Raw genomic sequence first — 16,559 nt, 5'->3', positions numbered from 1 at the left:
TGATCTCGAAAGTTCTCCTGAACAACCAAACGAATAGAATTCTGCACCTTAGCGAATTCAGGCACATGATCTTCCTCTCCTTCATGTGATGCTGCAGACATCTTCTTCACAAACAGGTTCTCCTCTTCTCAATAGAAACCTTCAACACCGAAGTGCCAGGTAGATGATCGCCTCCCGTTGCCCGGGGACTAATCCGACTCCCTAATAGCAGCAGGGAGGTGAAGCCCTGCTGAAAAACAGAGCGATCCCCCCAGGCCAAGGAGCCGGGTACCCCGAGCACCTCTCAGCCAAGACCAAGGCAGCAGCCGCTAGATCACTGCACTTGATCTTAGCCAAAAGGCCGAGAAGCGATAACCAGAATTGGTTTCAAACTACGGAGCCACCCAAGGATCCTGAAAAGTCCATTTGTGGAGATGAGCTCCTGGACTCCCGTTAAGAAGACATGTTGTCAACCTCTAGATCCCTTACATGCCTGCACTTTTCGGCTTGCTGCTGCTGCAATCCACGCGTTTTAGATCTGCATAACTCCACCTCTTTAAACACAGCACCTTCACCCCCTGCTGTTCCCACCCGCCTCAACACCGTTGGAAGGGAGGAGAACCAATTAAGGCGGGGGGTGGGGTGGAACGAGCAGCTGTCTACCCTTAGCAGGAGGGCTCCTGATTACATACCTCTCCTGCTGCTGCTGCTGCTGGCTGTCCAGCAGCAGACTGAAGGTGGCTGCTGCTGTGCACAGGTATATAAAGGCTCAGAGCCTATTATGACACGCGCAGCCAGCGTTCCATTGCCACATTCCATCTACTGCAGGCAGGATACCTGGCTGGCTGAATGTCGCTGAGAAGCTCACAGAGACCGCCATAAGCAACAGTTTAACAGAATGCCACAGACTAATCAACCAAACTTTTTGGGTTGGGTTCTCTTTTATAGTCTGCAGGCATTAAATGAAAGAAGTCAGTGTTCCAGCAGAGGGAGACAACGTTTCAGAAAAGGCATTGTAGCAAACCAAAAAAGAAATTTTAAGCGCAGCAGAGTAACCAGCGCACATACCTGTTAGCTCAGGTGAGTTTAAAAGGCTGCTGTTGATAACAAGGGCATTTTCTAAATAGATGGTGTGTGTGCAACAATATACTGAAAGGTCAATTATATTGTGCAGCTTATCTCACCACCTGTAGTTATTTAGGTGAAAGCTCCAAAATGCTTGCCTAATATGTCTGTTTATCCAAAAGGAAGTAAAAAGGGAGAGCTAGAAAGATAGCATTGCATCACATTACATGGCAATGCAATGCACAGTTGCTGAAGTTGAACCAAAATGAGCTTGTAATCTGGCTTCTGCAACTTTGAACATGAAAAATCCAATGAGGAGAAGAAAAGCAAAGCCAAAGAGTCCATCCCAAAATCCGACAAACAAGCAAAATGAACAAAAAACATTGAATTCAATTCTTTCTGATTTTAGAAACTGCATTAAAGAAGGGGTGCACCGGTCCTGGAGATACTGCAATACCAGGTCAATGCGTGGAGTGGACAGAGCAAGCTCTTTTTCCATCTCCCTGTTCTAAAAATCCATTTAATATATGGTCCCCAGATAGGGGACGTATCAGATATTAAACTGATAAGAACAGATACTACACTTGATCTTAGCCAAAAGGCCGAGAAGCGATAACCAGAATTGGTTTCAAACTACGGAGCCACCCAAGGATCCTGAAAAGTCCATTTGTGGAGATGAGCTCATGGACTCCCGTTAAGAAGACATGTTGTCAACCTCTAGATCCCTTACATGCCTGCACTTTTCGGCTTGCTGCTGCTGCAATCCACGCGTTTTAGATCTGCATAACTCCACCTCTTTAAACACAGCACCTTCACCCCTGCTGTTCCCACCCGCCTCAACACCGTTGGAAGGGAGGAGAACCAATTAAGGCGGGGGGTGGGGTGGAACGAGCAGCTGTCTACCCTTAGCAGGAGGGCTCCTGATTACATACCTCTCCTGCTGCTGCTGCTGCTGGCTGTCCAGCAGCAGACTGAAGGTGGCTGCTGCTGTGCACAGGTATATAAAGGCTCAGAGCCTATTATGACACGCGCAGCCAGCGTTCCATTGCCACATTCCATCTACTGCAGGCAGGATACCTGGCTGGCTGAATGTCGCTGAGAAGCTCACAGAGACCGCCATAAGCAACAGTTTAACAGAATGCCACAGACTAATCAACCAAACTTTTTGGGTTGGGTTCTCTTTTATAGTCTGCAGGCATTAAATGAAAGAAGTCAGTGTTCCAGCAGAGGGAGACAACGTTTCAGAAAAGGCATTGTAGCAAACCAAAAAAGAAATTTTAAGCGCAGCAGAGTAACCAGCGCACATACCTGTTAGCTCAGGTGAGTTTAAAAGGCTGCTGTTGATAACAAGGGCATTTGCTAAATAGATGGTGTGTGTGCAACAATATACTGAAAGGTCAATTATATTGTGCAGCTTATCTCACCACCTGTAGTTATTTAGGTGAAAGCTCCAAAATGCTTGCCTAATATGTCTGTTTATCCAAAAGGAAGTAAAAAGGGAGAGCTAGAAAGATAGCATTGCATCACATTACATGGCAATGCAATGCACAGTTGCTGAAGTTGAACCAAAATGAGCTTGTAATCTGGCTTCTGCAACTTTGAACATGAAAAATCCAATGAGGAGAAGAAAAGCAAAGCCAAAGAGTCCATCCCAAAATCCGACAAACAAGCAAAATGAACAAAAAACATTGAATTCAATTCTTTCTGATTTTAGAAACTGCATTAAAGAAGGGGTGCACCGGTCCTGGAGATACTGCAATACCAGGTCAATGCGTGGAGTGGACAGAGCAAGCTCTTTTTCCATCTCCCTGTTCTAAAAATCCATTTAATATATGGTCCCCAGATAGGGGACGTATCAGATATTAAACTGATAAGAACAGATACTACACTTGATCTTAGCCAAAAGGCCGAGAAGCGATAACCAGAATTGGTTTCAAACTACGGAGCCACCCAAGGATCCTGAAAAGTCCATTTGTGGAGATGAGCTCCTGGACTCCCGTTAAGAAGACATGTTGTCAACCTCTAGAACCCTTACATGCCTGCACTTTTCGGCTTGCTGCTGCTGCAATCCACGCGTTTTAGATCTGCATAACTCCACCTCTTTAAACACAGCACCTTCACCCCCTGCTGTTCCCACCCGCCTCAACACCGTTGGAAGGGATGAGAACCAATTAAGGCGGGGGGTGGGGTGGAACGAGCAGCTGTCTACCCTTAGCAGGAGGGCTCCTGATTACATACCTCTCCTGCTGCTGCTGCTGCTGGCTGTCCAGCAGCAGACTGAAGATGGCTGCTGCTGTGCACAGGTATATAAAGGCTCAGAGCCTATTATGACACGCGCAGCCAGCGTTCCATTGCCACATTCCATCTACTGCAGGCAGGATACCTGGCTGGCTGAATGTCGCTGAGAAGCTCACAGAGACCGCCATAAGCAACAGTTTAACAGAATGCCACAGACTAATCAACCAAACTTTTTGGGTTGGGTTCTCTTTTATAGTCTGCAGGCATTAAATGAAAGAAGTCAGTGTTCCAGCAGAGGGAGACAACGTTTCAGAAAAGGCATTGTAGCAAACCAAAAAAGAAATTTTAAGTGCAGCAGAGTATCCAGCGCACATACCTGTTAGCTCAGGTGAGTTTAAAAGGCTGCTGTTGATAACAAGGGCATTTGCTAAATAGATGGTGTGTGTGCAACAATATACTGAAAGGTCAATTATATTGTGCAGCTTATCTCACCACCTGTAGTTATTTAGGTGAAAGCTCCAAAATGCTTGCCTAATATGTCTGTTTATCCAAAAGGAAGTAAAAAGGGAGAGCTAGAAAGATAGCATTGCATCACATTACATGGCAATGCAATGCACAGTTGCTGAAGTTGAACCAAAATGAGCTTGTAATCTGGCTTCTGCAACTTTGAACATGAAAAATCCAATGAGGAGAAGAAAAGCAAAGCCAAAGAGTCCATCCCAAAATCCGACAAACAAGCAAAATGAACAAAAAACATTGAATTCAATTCTTTCTGATTTTAGAAACTGCATTAAAGAAGGGGTGCACTGGTCCTGGAGATACTGCAATACCAGGTCAATGCGTGGAGTGGACAGAGCAAGCTCTTTTTCCATCTCCCTGTTCTAAAAATCCATTTAATATATGGTCCCCAGATAGGGGACGTATCAGATATTAAACTGATAAGAACAGATACTACACTTGATCTTAGCCAAAAGGCCGAGAAGCGATAACCAGAATTGGTTTCAAACTACGGAGCCACCCAAGGATCCTGAAAAGTCCATTTGTGGAGATGAGCTCCTGGACTCCCGTTAAGAAGACATGTTGTCAACCTCTAGATCCCTTACATGCCTGCACTTTTCGGCTTGCTGCTGCTGCAATCCACGCGTTTTAGATCTGCATAACTCCACCTCTTTAAACACAGCACCTTCACCCCCTGCTGTTCCCACCCGCCTCAACACCGTTGGAAGGGAGGAGAAACAATTAAGGCGGGGGGTGGGGTGGAACGAGCAGCTGTCTACCCTTAGCAGGAGGGCTCCTGATTACATACCTCTCCTGCTGCTGCTGCTGCTGCTGGCTGTCCAGCAGCAGACTGAAGGTGGCTGCTGCTGTGCACAGGTATATAAAGGCTCAGAGCCTATTATGACACGCGCAGCCAGCGTTCCATTGCCACACCATCTACTGCAGGCAGGATACCTGGCTGGCTGAATGTCGCTGAGAAGCTCACAGAGACCGCCATAAGCAACAGTTTAACAGAATGCCACAGACTAATCAACCAAACTTTTTGGGTTGGGTTCTCTTTTATAGTCTGCAGGCATTAAATGAAAGAAGTCAGTGTTCCAGCAGAGGGAGACAACGTTTCAGAAAAGGCATTGTAGCAAACCAAAAAAGGAATTTTAAGCGCAGCAGAGTAACCAGCGCACATACCTGTTAGCTCAGGTGAGTTTAAAAGGCTGCTGTTGATAACAAGGGCATTTGCTAAATAGATGGTGTGTGTGCAACAATATACTGAAAGGTCAATTATATTGTGCAGCTTATCTCACCACCTGTAGTTATTTAGGTGAAAGCTCCAAAATGCTTGCCTAATATGTCTGTTTATCCAAAAGGAAGTAAAAAGGGAGAGCTAGAAAGATAGCATTGCATCACATTACATGGCAATGCAATGCACAGTTGCTGAAGTTGAACCAAAATGAGCTTGTAATCTGGCTTCTGCAACTTTGAACATGAAAAATCCAATGAGGAGAAGAAAAGCAAAGCCAAAGAGTCCATCCCAAAATCCGACAAACAAGCAAAATGAACAAAAAACATTGAATTCAATTCTTTCTGATTTTAGAAACTGCATTAAAGAAGGGGTGCACTGGTCCTGGAGATACTGCAATACCAGGTCAATGCGTGGAGTGGACAGAGCAAGCTCTTTTTCCATCTCCCTGTTCTAAAAATCCATTTAATATATGGTCCCCAGATAGGGGACGTATCAGATATTAAACTGATAAGAACAAATACTACACTTGATCTTAGCCAAAAGGCCGAGAAGCGATAACCAGAATTGGTTTCAAACTACGGAGCCACCCAAGGATCCTGAAAAGTCCATTTGTGGAGATGAGCTCCTGGACTCCCGTTAAGAAGACATGTTGTCAACCTCTAGATCCCTTACATGCCTGCACTTTTCGGCTTGCTGCTGCTGCAATCCACGCGTTTTAGATCTGCATAACTCCACCTCTTTAAACACAGCACCTTCACCCCCTGCTGTTCCCACCCGCCTCAACACCGTTGGAAGGGAGGAGAACCAATTAAGGCGGGGGGTGGGGTGGAACGAGCAGCTGTCTACCCTTAGCAGGAGGGCTCCTGATTACATACCTCTCCTGCTGCTGCTGCTGCTGCTGGCTGTCCAGCAGCAGACTGAAGGTGGCTGCTGCTGTGCACAGGTATATAAAGGCTCAGAGCCTATTATGACACGCGCAGCCAGCGTTCCATTGCCACATTCCATCTACTGCAGGCAGGATACCTGGCTGGCTGAATGTCGCTGAGAAGCTCACAGAGACCGCCATAAGCAACAGTTTAACAGAATGCCACAGACTAATCAACCAAACTTTTTGGGTTGGGTTCTCTTTTATAGTCTGCAGGCATTAAATGAAAGAAGTCAGTGTTCCAGCAGAGGGAGACAACGTTTCAGAAAAGGCATTGTAGCAAACCAAAAAAGAAATTTTAAGCGCAGCAGAGTAACCAGCGCACATACCTGTTAGCTCAGGTGAGTTTAAAAGGCTGCTGTTGATAACAAGGGCATTTGCTAAATAGATGGTGTGTGTGCAACAATATACTGAAAGGTCAATTATATTGTGCAGCTTATCTCACCACCTGTAGTTATTTAGGTGAAAGCTCCAAAATGCTTGCCTAATATGTCTGTTTATCCAAAAGGAAGTAAAAAGGGAGAGCTAGAAAGATAGCATTGCATCACATTACATGGCAATGCAATGCACAGTTGCTGAAGTTGAACCAAAATGAGCTTGTAATCTGGCTTCTGCAACTTTGAACATGAAAAATCCAATGAGGAGAAGAAAAGCAAAGCCAAAGAGTCCATCCCAAAATCCGACAAACAAGCAAAATGAACAAAAAACATTGAATTCAATTCTTTCTGATTTTAGAAACTGCATTAAAGAAGGGGTGCACCGGTCCTGGAGATACTGCAATACCAGGTCAATGCGTGGAGTGGACAGAGCAAGCTCTTTTTCCATCTCCCTGTTCTAAAAATCCATTTAATATATGGTCCCCAGATAGGGGACGTATCAGATATTAAACTGATAAGAACAGATACTACACTTGATCTTAGCCAAAAGGCCGAGAAGCGATAACCAGAATTGGTTTCAAACTACGGAGCCACCCAAGGATCCTGAAAAGTCCATTTGTGGAGATGAGCTCCTGGACTCCCGTTAAGAAGACATGTTGTCAACCTCTAGATCCCTTACATGCCTGCACTTTTCGGCTTGCTGCTGCTGCAATCCACGCGTTTTAGATCTGCATAACTCCACCTCTTTAAACACAGCACCTTCACCCCCTGCTGTTCCCACCCGCCTCAACACCGTTGGAAGGGAGGAGAACCAATTAAGGCGGGGGGTGGGGTGGAACGAGCAGCTGTCTACCCTTAGCAGGAGGGCTCCTGATTACATACCTCTCCTGCTGCTGCTGCTGCTGGCTGTCCAGCAGCAGACTGAAGGTGGCTGCTGCTGTGCACAGGTATATAAAGGCTCAGAGCCTATTATGACACGCGCAGCCAGCGTTCCATTGCCACATTCCATCTACTGCAGGCAGGATACCTGGCTGGCTGAATGTCGCTGAGAAGCTCACAGAGACCGCCATAAGCAACAGTTTAACAGAATGCCACAGACTAATCAACCAAACTTTTTGGGTTGGGTTCTCTTTTATAGTCTGCAGGCATTAAATGAAAGAAGTCAGTGTTCCAGCAGAGGGAGACAACGTTTCAGAAAAGGCATTGTAGCAAACCAAAAAAGAAATTTTAAGCGCAGCAGAGTAACCAGCGCACATACCTGTTAGCTCAGGTGAGTTTAAAAGGCTGCTGTTGATAACAAGGGCATTTGCTAAATAGATGGTGTGTGTGCAACAATATACTGAAAGGTCAATTATATTGTGCAGCTTATCTCACCACCTGTAGTTATTTAGGTGAAAGCTCCAAAATGCTTGCCTAATATGTCTGTTTATCCAAAAGGAAGTAAAAAGGGAGAGCTAGAAAGATAGCATTGCATCACATTACATGGCAATGCAATGCACAGTTGCTGAAGTTGAACCAAAGTGAGCTTGTAATCTGGCTTCTGCAACTTTGAACATGAAAAATCCAATGAGGAGAAGAAAAGCAAAGCCAAAGAGTCCATCCCAAAATCCGACAAACAAGCAAAATGAACAAAAAACATTGAATTCAATTCTTTCTGATTTTAGAAACTGCATTAAAGAAGGGGTGCACCGGTCCTGGAGATACTGCAATACCAGGTCAATGCGTGGAGTGGACAGAGGAAGCTCTTTTTCCATCTCCCTGTTCTAAAAATCCATTTAATATATGGTCCCCAGATAGGGGACGTATCAGATATTAAACTGATAAGAACAGATACTACACTTGATCTTAGCCAAAAGGCCGAGAAGCGATAACCAGAATTGGTTTCAAACTACGGAGCCACCCAAGGATCCTGAAAAGTCCATTTGTGGAGATGAGCTCCTGGACTCCCGTTAAGAAGACATGTTGTCAACCTCTAGATCCCTTACATGCCTGCACTTTTCGGCTTGCTGCTGCTGCAATCCACGCGTTTTAGATCTGCATAACTCCACCTCTTTAAACACAGCACCTTCACCCCCTGCTGTTCCCACCCGCCTCAACACCGTTGGAAGGGAGGAGAACCAATTAAGGCGGGGGGTGGGGTGGAACGAGCAGCTGTCTACCCTTAGCAGGAGGGCTCCTGATTACATACCTCTCCTGCTGCTGCTGCTGCTGGCTGTCCAGCAGCAGACTGAAGGTGGCTGCTGCTGTGCACAGGTATATAAAGGCTCAGAGCCTATTATGACACGCGCAGCCAGCGTTCCATTGCCACATTCCATCTACTGCAGGCAGGATACCTGGCTGGCTGAATGTCGCTGAGAAGCTCACAGAGACCGCCATAAGCAACAGTTTAACAGAATGCCACAGACTAATCAACCAAACTTTTTGGGTTGGGTTCTCTTTTATAGTCTGCAGGCATTAAATGAAAGAAGTCAGTGTTCCAGCAGAGGGAGACAACGTTTCAGAAAAGGCATTGTAGCAAACCAAAAAAGAAATTTTAAGCGCAGCAGAGTAACCAGCGCACATACCTGTTAGCTCAGGTGAGTTTAAAAGGCTGCTGTTGATAACAAGGGCATTTGCTAAATAGATGGTGTGTGTGCAACAATATACTGAAAGGTCAATTATATTGTGCAGCTTATCTCACCACCTGTAGTTATTTAGGTGAAAGCTCCAAAATGCTTGCCTAATATGTCTGTTTATCCAAAAGGAAGTAAAAAGGGAGAGCTAGAAAGATAGCATTGCATCACATTACATGGCAATGCAATGCACAGTTGCTGAAGTTGAACCAAAATGAGCTTGTAATCTGGCTTCTGCAACTTTGAACATGAAAAATCCAATGAGGAGAAGAAAAGCAAAGCCAAAGAGTCCATCCCAAAATCCGACAAACAAGCAAAATGAACAAAAAACATTGAATTCAATTCTTTCTGATTTTAGAAACTGCATTAAAGAAGGGGTGCACCGGTCCTGGAGATACTGCAATACCAGGTCAATGCGTGGAGTGGACAGAGCAAGCTCTTTTTCCATCTCCCTGTTCTAAAAATCCATTTAATATATGGTCCCCAGATAGGGGACGTATCAGATATTAAACTGATAAGAACAGATACTACACTTGATCTTAGCCAAAAGGCCAAGAAGCGATAACCAGAATTGGTTTCAAACTACGGAGCCACCCAAGGATCCTGAAAAGTCCATTTGTGGAGATGAGCTCCTGGACTCCCGTTAAGAAGACATGTTGTCAACCTCTAGATCCCTTACATGCCTGCACTTTTCGGCTTGCTGCTGCTGCAATCCACGCGTTTTAGATCTGCATAACTCCACCTCTTTAAACACAGCACCTTCACCCCCTGCTGTTCCCACCCGCCTCAACACCGTTGGAAGGGAGGAGAACCAATTAAGGCGGGGGGTGGGGTGGAACGAGCAGCTGTCTACCCTTAGCAGGAGGGCTCCTGATTACATACCTCTCCTGCTGCTGCTGCTGCTGGCTGTCCAGCAGCAGACTGAAGGTGGCTGCTGCTGTGCACAGGTATATAAAGGCTCAGAGCCTATTATGACACGCGCAGCCAGCGTTCCATTGCCACATTCCATCTACTGCAGGCAGGATACCTGGCTGGCTGAATGTCGCTGAGAAGCTCACAGAGACCGCCATAAGCAACAGTTTAACAGAATGCCACAGACTAATCAACCAAACTTTTTGGGTTGGGTTCTCTTTTATAGTCTGCAGGCATTAAATGAAAGAAGTCAGTGTTCCAGCAGAGGGAGACAACGTTTCAGAAAAGGCATTGTAGCAAACCAAAAAAGAAATTTTAAGCGCAGCAGAGTAACCAGCGCACATACCTGTTAGCTCAGGTGAGTTTAAAAGGCTGCTGTTGATAACAAGGGCATTTGCTAAATAGATGGTGTGTGTGCAACAATATACTGAAAGGTCAATTATATTGTGCAGCTTATCTCACCACCTGTAGTTATTTAGGTGAAAGCTCCAAAATGCTTGCCTAATATGTCTGTTTATCCAAAAGGAAGTAAAAAGGGAGAGCTAGAAAGATAGCATTGCATCACATTACATGGCAATGCAATGCACAGTTGCTGAAGTTGAACCAAAATGAGCTTGTAATCTGGCTTCTGCAACTTTGAACATGAAAAATCCAATGAGGAGAAGAAAAGCAAAGCCAAAGAGTCCATCCCAAAATCCGACAAACAAGCAAAATGAACAAAAAACATTGAATTCAATTCTTTCTGATTTTAGAAACTGCATTAAAGAAGGGGTGCACCGGTCCTGGAGATACTGCAATACCAGGTCAATGCGTGGAGTGGACAGAGCAAGCTCTTTTTCCATCTCCCTGTTCTAAAAATCCATTTAATATATGGTCCCCAGATAGGGGACGTATCAGATATTAAACTGATAAGAACAGATACTACACTTGATCTTAGCCAAAAGGCCGAGAAGCGATAACCAGAATTGGTTTCAAACTACGGAGCCACCCAAGGATCCTGAAAAGTCCATTTGTGGAGATGAGCTCCTGGACTCCCGTTAAGAAGACATGTTGTCAACCTCTAGATCCCTTACATGCCTGCACTTTTCGGCTTGCTGCTGCTGCAATCCACGCGTTTTAGATCTGCATAACTCCACCTCTTTAAACACAGCACCTTCACCCCCTGCTGTTCCCACCCGCCTCAACACCGTTGGAAGGGAGGAGAACCAATTAAGGCGGGGGGTGGGGTGGAACGAGCAGCTGTCTACCCTTAGCAGGAGGGCTCCTGATTACATACCTCTCCTGCTGCTGCTGCTGCTGGCTGTCCAGCAGCAGACTGAAGGTGGCTGCTGCTGTGCACAGGTATATAAAGGCTCAGAGCCTATTATGACACGCGCAGCCAGCGTTCCATTGCCACATTCCATCTACTGCAGGCAGGATACCTGGCTGGCTGAATGTCGCTGAGAAGCTCACAGAGACCGCCATAAGCAACAGTTTAACAGAATGCCACAGACTAATCAACCAAACTTTTTGGGTTGGGTTCTCTTTTATAGTCTGCAGGCATTAAATGAAAGAAGTCAGTGTTCCAGCAGAGGGAGACAACGTTTCAGAAAAGGCATTGTAGCAAACCAAAAAAGAAATTTTAAGCGCAGCAGAGTAACCAGCGCACATACCTGTTAGCTCAGGTGAGTTTAAAAGGCTGCTGTTGATAACAAGGGCATTTGCTAAATAGATGGTGTGTGTGCAACAATATACTGAAAGGTCAATTATATTGTGCAGCTTATCTCACCACCTGTAGTTATTTAGGTGAAAGCTCCAAAATGCTTGCCTAATATGTCTGTTTATCCAAAAGGAAGTAAAAAGGGAGAGCTAGAAAGATAGCATTGCATCACATTACATGGCAATGCAATGCACAGTTGCTGAAGTTGAACCAAAATGAGCTTGTAATCTGGCTTCTGCAACTTTGAACATGAAAAATCCAATGAGGAGAAGAAAAGCAAAGCCAAAGAGTCCATCCCAAAATCCGACAAACAAGCAAAATGAACAAAAAACATTGAATTCAATTCTTTCTGATTTTAGAAACTGCATTAAAGAAGGGGTGCACCGGTCCTGGAGATACTGCAATACCAGGTCAATGCGTGGAGTGGACAGAGCAAGCTCTTTTTCCATCTCCCTGTTCTAAAAATCCATTTAATATATGGTCCCCAGATAGGGGACGTATCAGATATTAAACTGATAAGAACAGATACTACACTTGATCTTAGCCAAAAGGCCGAGAAGCGATAACCAGAATTGGTTTCAAACTACGGAGCCACCCAAGGATCCTGAAAAGTCCATTTGTGGAGATGAGCTCCTGGACTCCCGTTAAGAAGACATGTTGTCAACCTCTAGATCCCTTACATGCCTGCACTTTTCGGCTTGCTGCTGCTGCAATCCACGCGTTTTAGATCTGCATAACTCCACCTCTTTAAACACAGCACCTTCACCCCCTGCTGTTCCCACCCGCCTCAACACCGTTGGAAGGGAGGAGAACCAATTAAGTCGGGGGGTGGGGTGGAACGAGCAGCTGTCTACCCTTAGCAGGAGGGCTCCTGATTACATACCTCTCCTGCTGCTGCTGCTGCTGGCTGTCCAGCAGCAGACTGAAGGTGGCTGCTGCTGTGCACAGGTATATAAAGGCTCAGAGCCTATTATGACACGCGCAGCCAGCGTTCCATTGCCACATTCCATCTACTGCAGGCAGGATACCTGGCTGGCTGAATGTCGCTGAGAAGCTCACAGAGACCGCCATAAGCAACAGTTTAACAGAATGCCACAGACTAATCAACCAAACTTTTTGGGTTGGGTTCTCTTTTATAGTCTGCAGGCATTAAATGAAAGAAGTCAGTGTTCCAGCAGAGGGAGACAACGTTTCAGAAAAGGCATTGTAGCAAACCAAAAAAGAAATTTTAAGCGCAGCAGAGTAACCAGCGCACATACCTGTTAGCTCAGGTGAGTTTAAAAGGCTGCTGTTGATAACAAGGGCATTTGCTAAATAGATGGTGTGTGTGCAACAATATACTGAAAGGTCAATTATATTGTGCAGCTTATCTCACCACCTGTAGTTATTTAGGTGAAAGCTCCAAAATGCTTGCCTAATATGTCTGTTTATCCAAAAGGAAGTAAAAAGGGAGAGCTAGAAAGATAGCATTGCATCACATTACATGGCAATGCAATGCACAGTTGCTGAAGTTGAACCAAAATGAGCTTGTAATCTGGCTTCTGCAACTTTGAACATGAAAAATCCAATGAGGAGAAGAAAAGCAAAGCCAAAGAGTCCATCCCAAAATCCGACAAACAAGCAAAATGAACAAAAAACATTGAATTCAATTCTTTCTGATTTTAGAAACTGCATTAAAGAAGGGGTGCACCGGTCCTGGAGATACTGCAATACCAGGTCAATGCGTGGAGTGGACAGAGCAAGCTCTTTTTCCATCTCCCTGTTCTAAAAATCCATTTAATATATGGTCCCCAGATAGGGGACGTATCAGATATTAAACTGATAAGAACAGATACTACACTTGATCTTAGCCAAAAGGCCGAGAAGCGATAACCAGAATTGGTTTCAAACTACGGAGCCACCCAAGGATCCTGAAAAGTCCATTTGTGGAGATGAGCTCCTGGACTCCCGTTAAGAAGACATGTTGTCAACCTCTAGATCCCTTACATGCCTGCACTTTTCGGCTTGCTGCTGCTGCAATCCACGCGCTTTAGATCTGCATAACTCCACCTCTTTAAACACAGCACCTTCACCCCCTGCTGTTCCCACCCGCCTCAACACCGTTGGAAGGGAGGAGAACCAATTAAGGCGGGGGGTGGGGTGGAACGAGCAGCTGTCTACCCTTAGCAGGAGGGCTCCTGATTACATACCTCTCCTGCTGCTGCTGCTGCTGGCTGTCCAGCAGCAGACTGAAGGTGGCTGCTGCTGTGCACAGGTATATAAAGGCTCAGAGCCTATTATGACACGCGCAGCCAGCGTTCCATTGCCACATTCCATCTACTGCAGGCAGGATACCTGGCTGGCTGAATGTCGCTGAGAAGCTCACAGAGACCGCCATAAGCAACAGTTTAAGAGAATGCCACAGACTAATCAACCAAACTTTTTGGGTTGGGTTCTCTTTTATAGTCTGCAGGCATTAAATGAAAGAAGTCAGTGTTCCAGCAGAGGGAGACAACGTTTCAGAAAAGGCATTGTAGCAAACCAAAAAAGAAATTTTAAGCGCAGCAGAGTAACCAGCGCACATACCTGTTAGCTCAGGTGAGTTTAAAAGGCTGCTGTTGATAACAAGGGCATTTGCTAAATAGATGGTGTGTGTGCAACAATATACTGAAAGGTCAATTATATTGTGCAGCTTATCTCACCACCTGTAGTTATTTAGGTGAAAGCTCCAAAATGCTTGCCTAATATGTCTGTTTATCCAAAAGGAAGTAAAAAGGGAGAGCTAGAAAGATAGCATTGCATCACATTACATGGCAATGCAATGCACAGTTGCTGAAGTTGAACCAAAATGAGCTTGTAATCTGGCTTCTGCAACTTTGAACATGAAAAATCCAATGAGGAGAAGAAAAGCAAAGCCAAAGAGTCCATCCCAAAATCCGACAAACAAGCAAAATGAACAAAAAACATTGAATTCAATTCTTTCTGATTTTAGAAACTGCATTAAAGAAGGGGTGCACCGGTCCTGGAGATACTGCAATACCAGGTCAATGCGTGGAGTGGACAGAGCAAGCTCTTTTTCCATCTCCCTGTTCTAAAAATCCATTTAATATATGGTCCCCAGATAGGGGACGTATCAGATATTAAACTGATAAGAACAGATACTACACTTGATCTTAGCCAAAAGGCCGAGAAGCGATTACCAGAATTGGTTTCAAACTACGGAGCCACCCAAGGATCCTGAAAAGTCCATTTGTGGAGATGAGCTCCTGGACTCCCGTTAAGAAGACATGTTGTCAACCTCTAGATCCCTTACATGCCTGCACTTTTCGGCTTGCTGCTGCTGCAATCCACGCGTTTTAGATCTGCATAACTCCACCTCTTTAAACACAGCACCTTCACCCCCTGCTGTTCCCACCCGCCTCAACACCGTTGGAAGGGAGGAGAACCAATTAAGGCGGGGGGTGGGGTGGAACGAGCAGCTGTCTACCCTTAGCAGGAGGGCTCCTGATTACATACCTCTCCTGCTGCTGCTGCTGCTGGCTGTCCAGCAGCAGACTGAAGGTGGCTGCTGCTGTGCACAGGTATATAAAGGCTCAGAGCCTATTATGACACGCGCAGCCAGCGTTCCATTGCCACATTCCATCTACTGCAGGCAGGATACCTGGCTGGCTGAATGTCGCTGAGAAGCTCACAGAGACCGCCATAAGCAACAGTTTAACAGAATGCCACAGACTAATCAACCAAACTTTTTGGGTTGGGTTCTCTTTTATAGTCTGCAGGCATTAAATGAAAGAAGTCAGTGTTCCAGCAGAGGGAGACAACGTTTCAGAAAAGGCATTGTAGCAAACCAAAAAAGAAATTTTAAGCGCAGCAGAGTAACCAGCGCACATACCTGTTAGCTCAGGTGAGTTTAAAAGGCTGCTGTTGATAACAAGGGCATTTGCTAAATAGATGGTGTGTGTGCAACAATATACTGAAAGGTCAATTATATTGTGCAGCTTATCTCACCACCTGTAGTTATTTAGGTGAAAGCTCCAAAATGCTTGCCTAATATGTCTGTTTATCCAAAAGGAAGTAAAAAGGGAGAGCTAGAAAGATAGCATTGCATCACATTACATGGCAATGCAATGCACAGTTGCTGAAGTTGAACCAAAATGAGCTTGTAATCTGGCTTCTGCAACTTTGAACATGAAAAATCCAATGAGGAGAAGAAAAGCAAAGCCAAAGAGTCCATCCCAAAATCCGACAAACAAGCAAAATGAACAAAAAACATTGAATTCAATTCTTTCTGATTTTAGAAACTGCATTAAAGAAGGGGTGCACCGGTCCTGGAGATACTGCAATACCAGGTCAATGCGTGGAGTGGACAGAGCAAGCTCTTTTTCCATCTCCCTGTTCTAAAAATCCATTTAATATATGGTCCCCAGATAGGGGACGTATCAGATATTAAACTGATAAGAACAGATACTACACTTGATCTTAGCCAAAAGGCCGAGAAGCGATAACCAGAATTGGTTTCAAACTACGGAGCCACCCAAGGATCCTGAAAAGTCCATTTGTGGAGATGAGCTCCTGGACTCCCGTTAAGAAGACATGTTGTCAACCTCTAGATCCCTTACATGCCTGCACTTTTCGGCTTGCTGCTGCTGCAATCCACGCGTTTTAGATCTGCATAACTCCACCTCTTTAAACACAGCACCTTCACCCCCTGCTGTTCCCACCCGCCTCAACACCGTTGGAAGGGAGGAGAACCAATTAAGGCGGGGGGTGGGGTGGAACGAGCAGCTGTCTACCCTTAGCAGGAGGGCTCCTGATTACATACCTCTCCTGCTGCTGCTGCTGCTGGCTGTCCAGCAGCAGACTGAAGGTGGCTGCTGCTGTGCACAGGTATATAAAGGCTCAGAGCCTATTATGACACGCGCAGCCAGCGTTCCATTGCCACATTCCATCTACTGCAGGCAGGATACCTGGCTGGCTGAATGTCGCTGAGAAGCTCACAGAGACCGCCATAAGCAACAGTTTAACAGAATGCCAC

General features: G+C 45.4%; 12 non-coding genes across 12 annotated transcripts; all 12 read right to left on the bottom strand.

Moving 5' to 3' along the window:
* Positions 1-1,467: 1,467 nt before the first annotated feature.
* Positions 1,468-1,658, bottom strand: LOC141214240 (U2 spliceosomal RNA). The gene has a single exon (XR_012283508.1). It is a non-coding gene; the product is annotated as a U2 spliceosomal RNA (small nuclear RNA).
* Positions 1,659-2,772: 1,114 nt separating this feature from the next.
* Positions 2,773-2,963, bottom strand: LOC141214239 (U2 spliceosomal RNA). The gene has a single exon (XR_012283507.1). It is a non-coding gene; the product is annotated as a U2 spliceosomal RNA (small nuclear RNA).
* Positions 2,964-4,078: 1,115 nt separating this feature from the next.
* Positions 4,079-4,269, bottom strand: LOC141214312 (U2 spliceosomal RNA). The gene has a single exon (XR_012283578.1). It is a non-coding gene; the product is annotated as a U2 spliceosomal RNA (small nuclear RNA).
* Positions 4,270-5,385: 1,116 nt separating this feature from the next.
* LOC141214310 (U2 spliceosomal RNA) lies at positions 5,386-5,576 on the bottom strand. Its single transcript, XR_012283576.1, has one exon. It is a non-coding gene; the product is annotated as a U2 spliceosomal RNA (small nuclear RNA).
* Positions 5,577-6,694: 1,118 nt separating this feature from the next.
* LOC141214238 (U2 spliceosomal RNA) lies at positions 6,695-6,885 on the bottom strand. Its single transcript, XR_012283506.1, has one exon. It is a non-coding gene; the product is annotated as a U2 spliceosomal RNA (small nuclear RNA).
* Positions 6,886-8,000: 1,115 nt separating this feature from the next.
* On the bottom strand, positions 8,001-8,191 carry LOC141214333 (U2 spliceosomal RNA). The gene has a single exon (XR_012283599.1). It is a non-coding gene; the product is annotated as a U2 spliceosomal RNA (small nuclear RNA).
* Positions 8,192-9,306: 1,115 nt separating this feature from the next.
* LOC141214293 (U2 spliceosomal RNA) lies at positions 9,307-9,497 on the bottom strand. The gene has a single exon (XR_012283559.1). It is a non-coding gene; the product is annotated as a U2 spliceosomal RNA (small nuclear RNA).
* Positions 9,498-10,612: 1,115 nt separating this feature from the next.
* LOC141214236 (U2 spliceosomal RNA) lies at positions 10,613-10,803 on the bottom strand. Its single transcript, XR_012283504.1, has one exon. It is a non-coding gene; the product is annotated as a U2 spliceosomal RNA (small nuclear RNA).
* Positions 10,804-11,918: 1,115 nt separating this feature from the next.
* Positions 11,919-12,109, bottom strand: LOC141214235 (U2 spliceosomal RNA). Its single transcript, XR_012283503.1, has one exon. It is a non-coding gene; the product is annotated as a U2 spliceosomal RNA (small nuclear RNA).
* A 1,115-nt stretch (positions 12,110-13,224) lies between these two features.
* LOC141214234 (U2 spliceosomal RNA) lies at positions 13,225-13,415 on the bottom strand. The gene has a single exon (XR_012283502.1). It is a non-coding gene; the product is annotated as a U2 spliceosomal RNA (small nuclear RNA).
* A 1,115-nt stretch (positions 13,416-14,530) lies between these two features.
* Positions 14,531-14,721, bottom strand: LOC141214233 (U2 spliceosomal RNA). Its single transcript, XR_012283501.1, has one exon. It is a non-coding gene; the product is annotated as a U2 spliceosomal RNA (small nuclear RNA).
* Positions 14,722-15,836: 1,115 nt separating this feature from the next.
* On the bottom strand, positions 15,837-16,027 carry LOC141214232 (U2 spliceosomal RNA). The gene has a single exon (XR_012283500.1). It is a non-coding gene; the product is annotated as a U2 spliceosomal RNA (small nuclear RNA).
* Positions 16,028-16,559: the final 532 nt, after the last annotated feature.

Source organism: Phyllobates terribilis, unplaced genomic scaffold, assembly GCF_046119375.1.
Source record: "Phyllobates terribilis strain yellow unplaced genomic scaffold, ASM4611937v1 Scaffold_217__1_contigs__length_3308461, whole genome shotgun sequence".
In the NCBI taxonomy this organism is placed as follows: domain Eukaryota; kingdom Metazoa; phylum Chordata; class Amphibia; order Anura; family Dendrobatidae; genus Phyllobates; species Phyllobates terribilis.
This window is presented reverse-complemented; position numbering and strand designations above follow the sequence as displayed.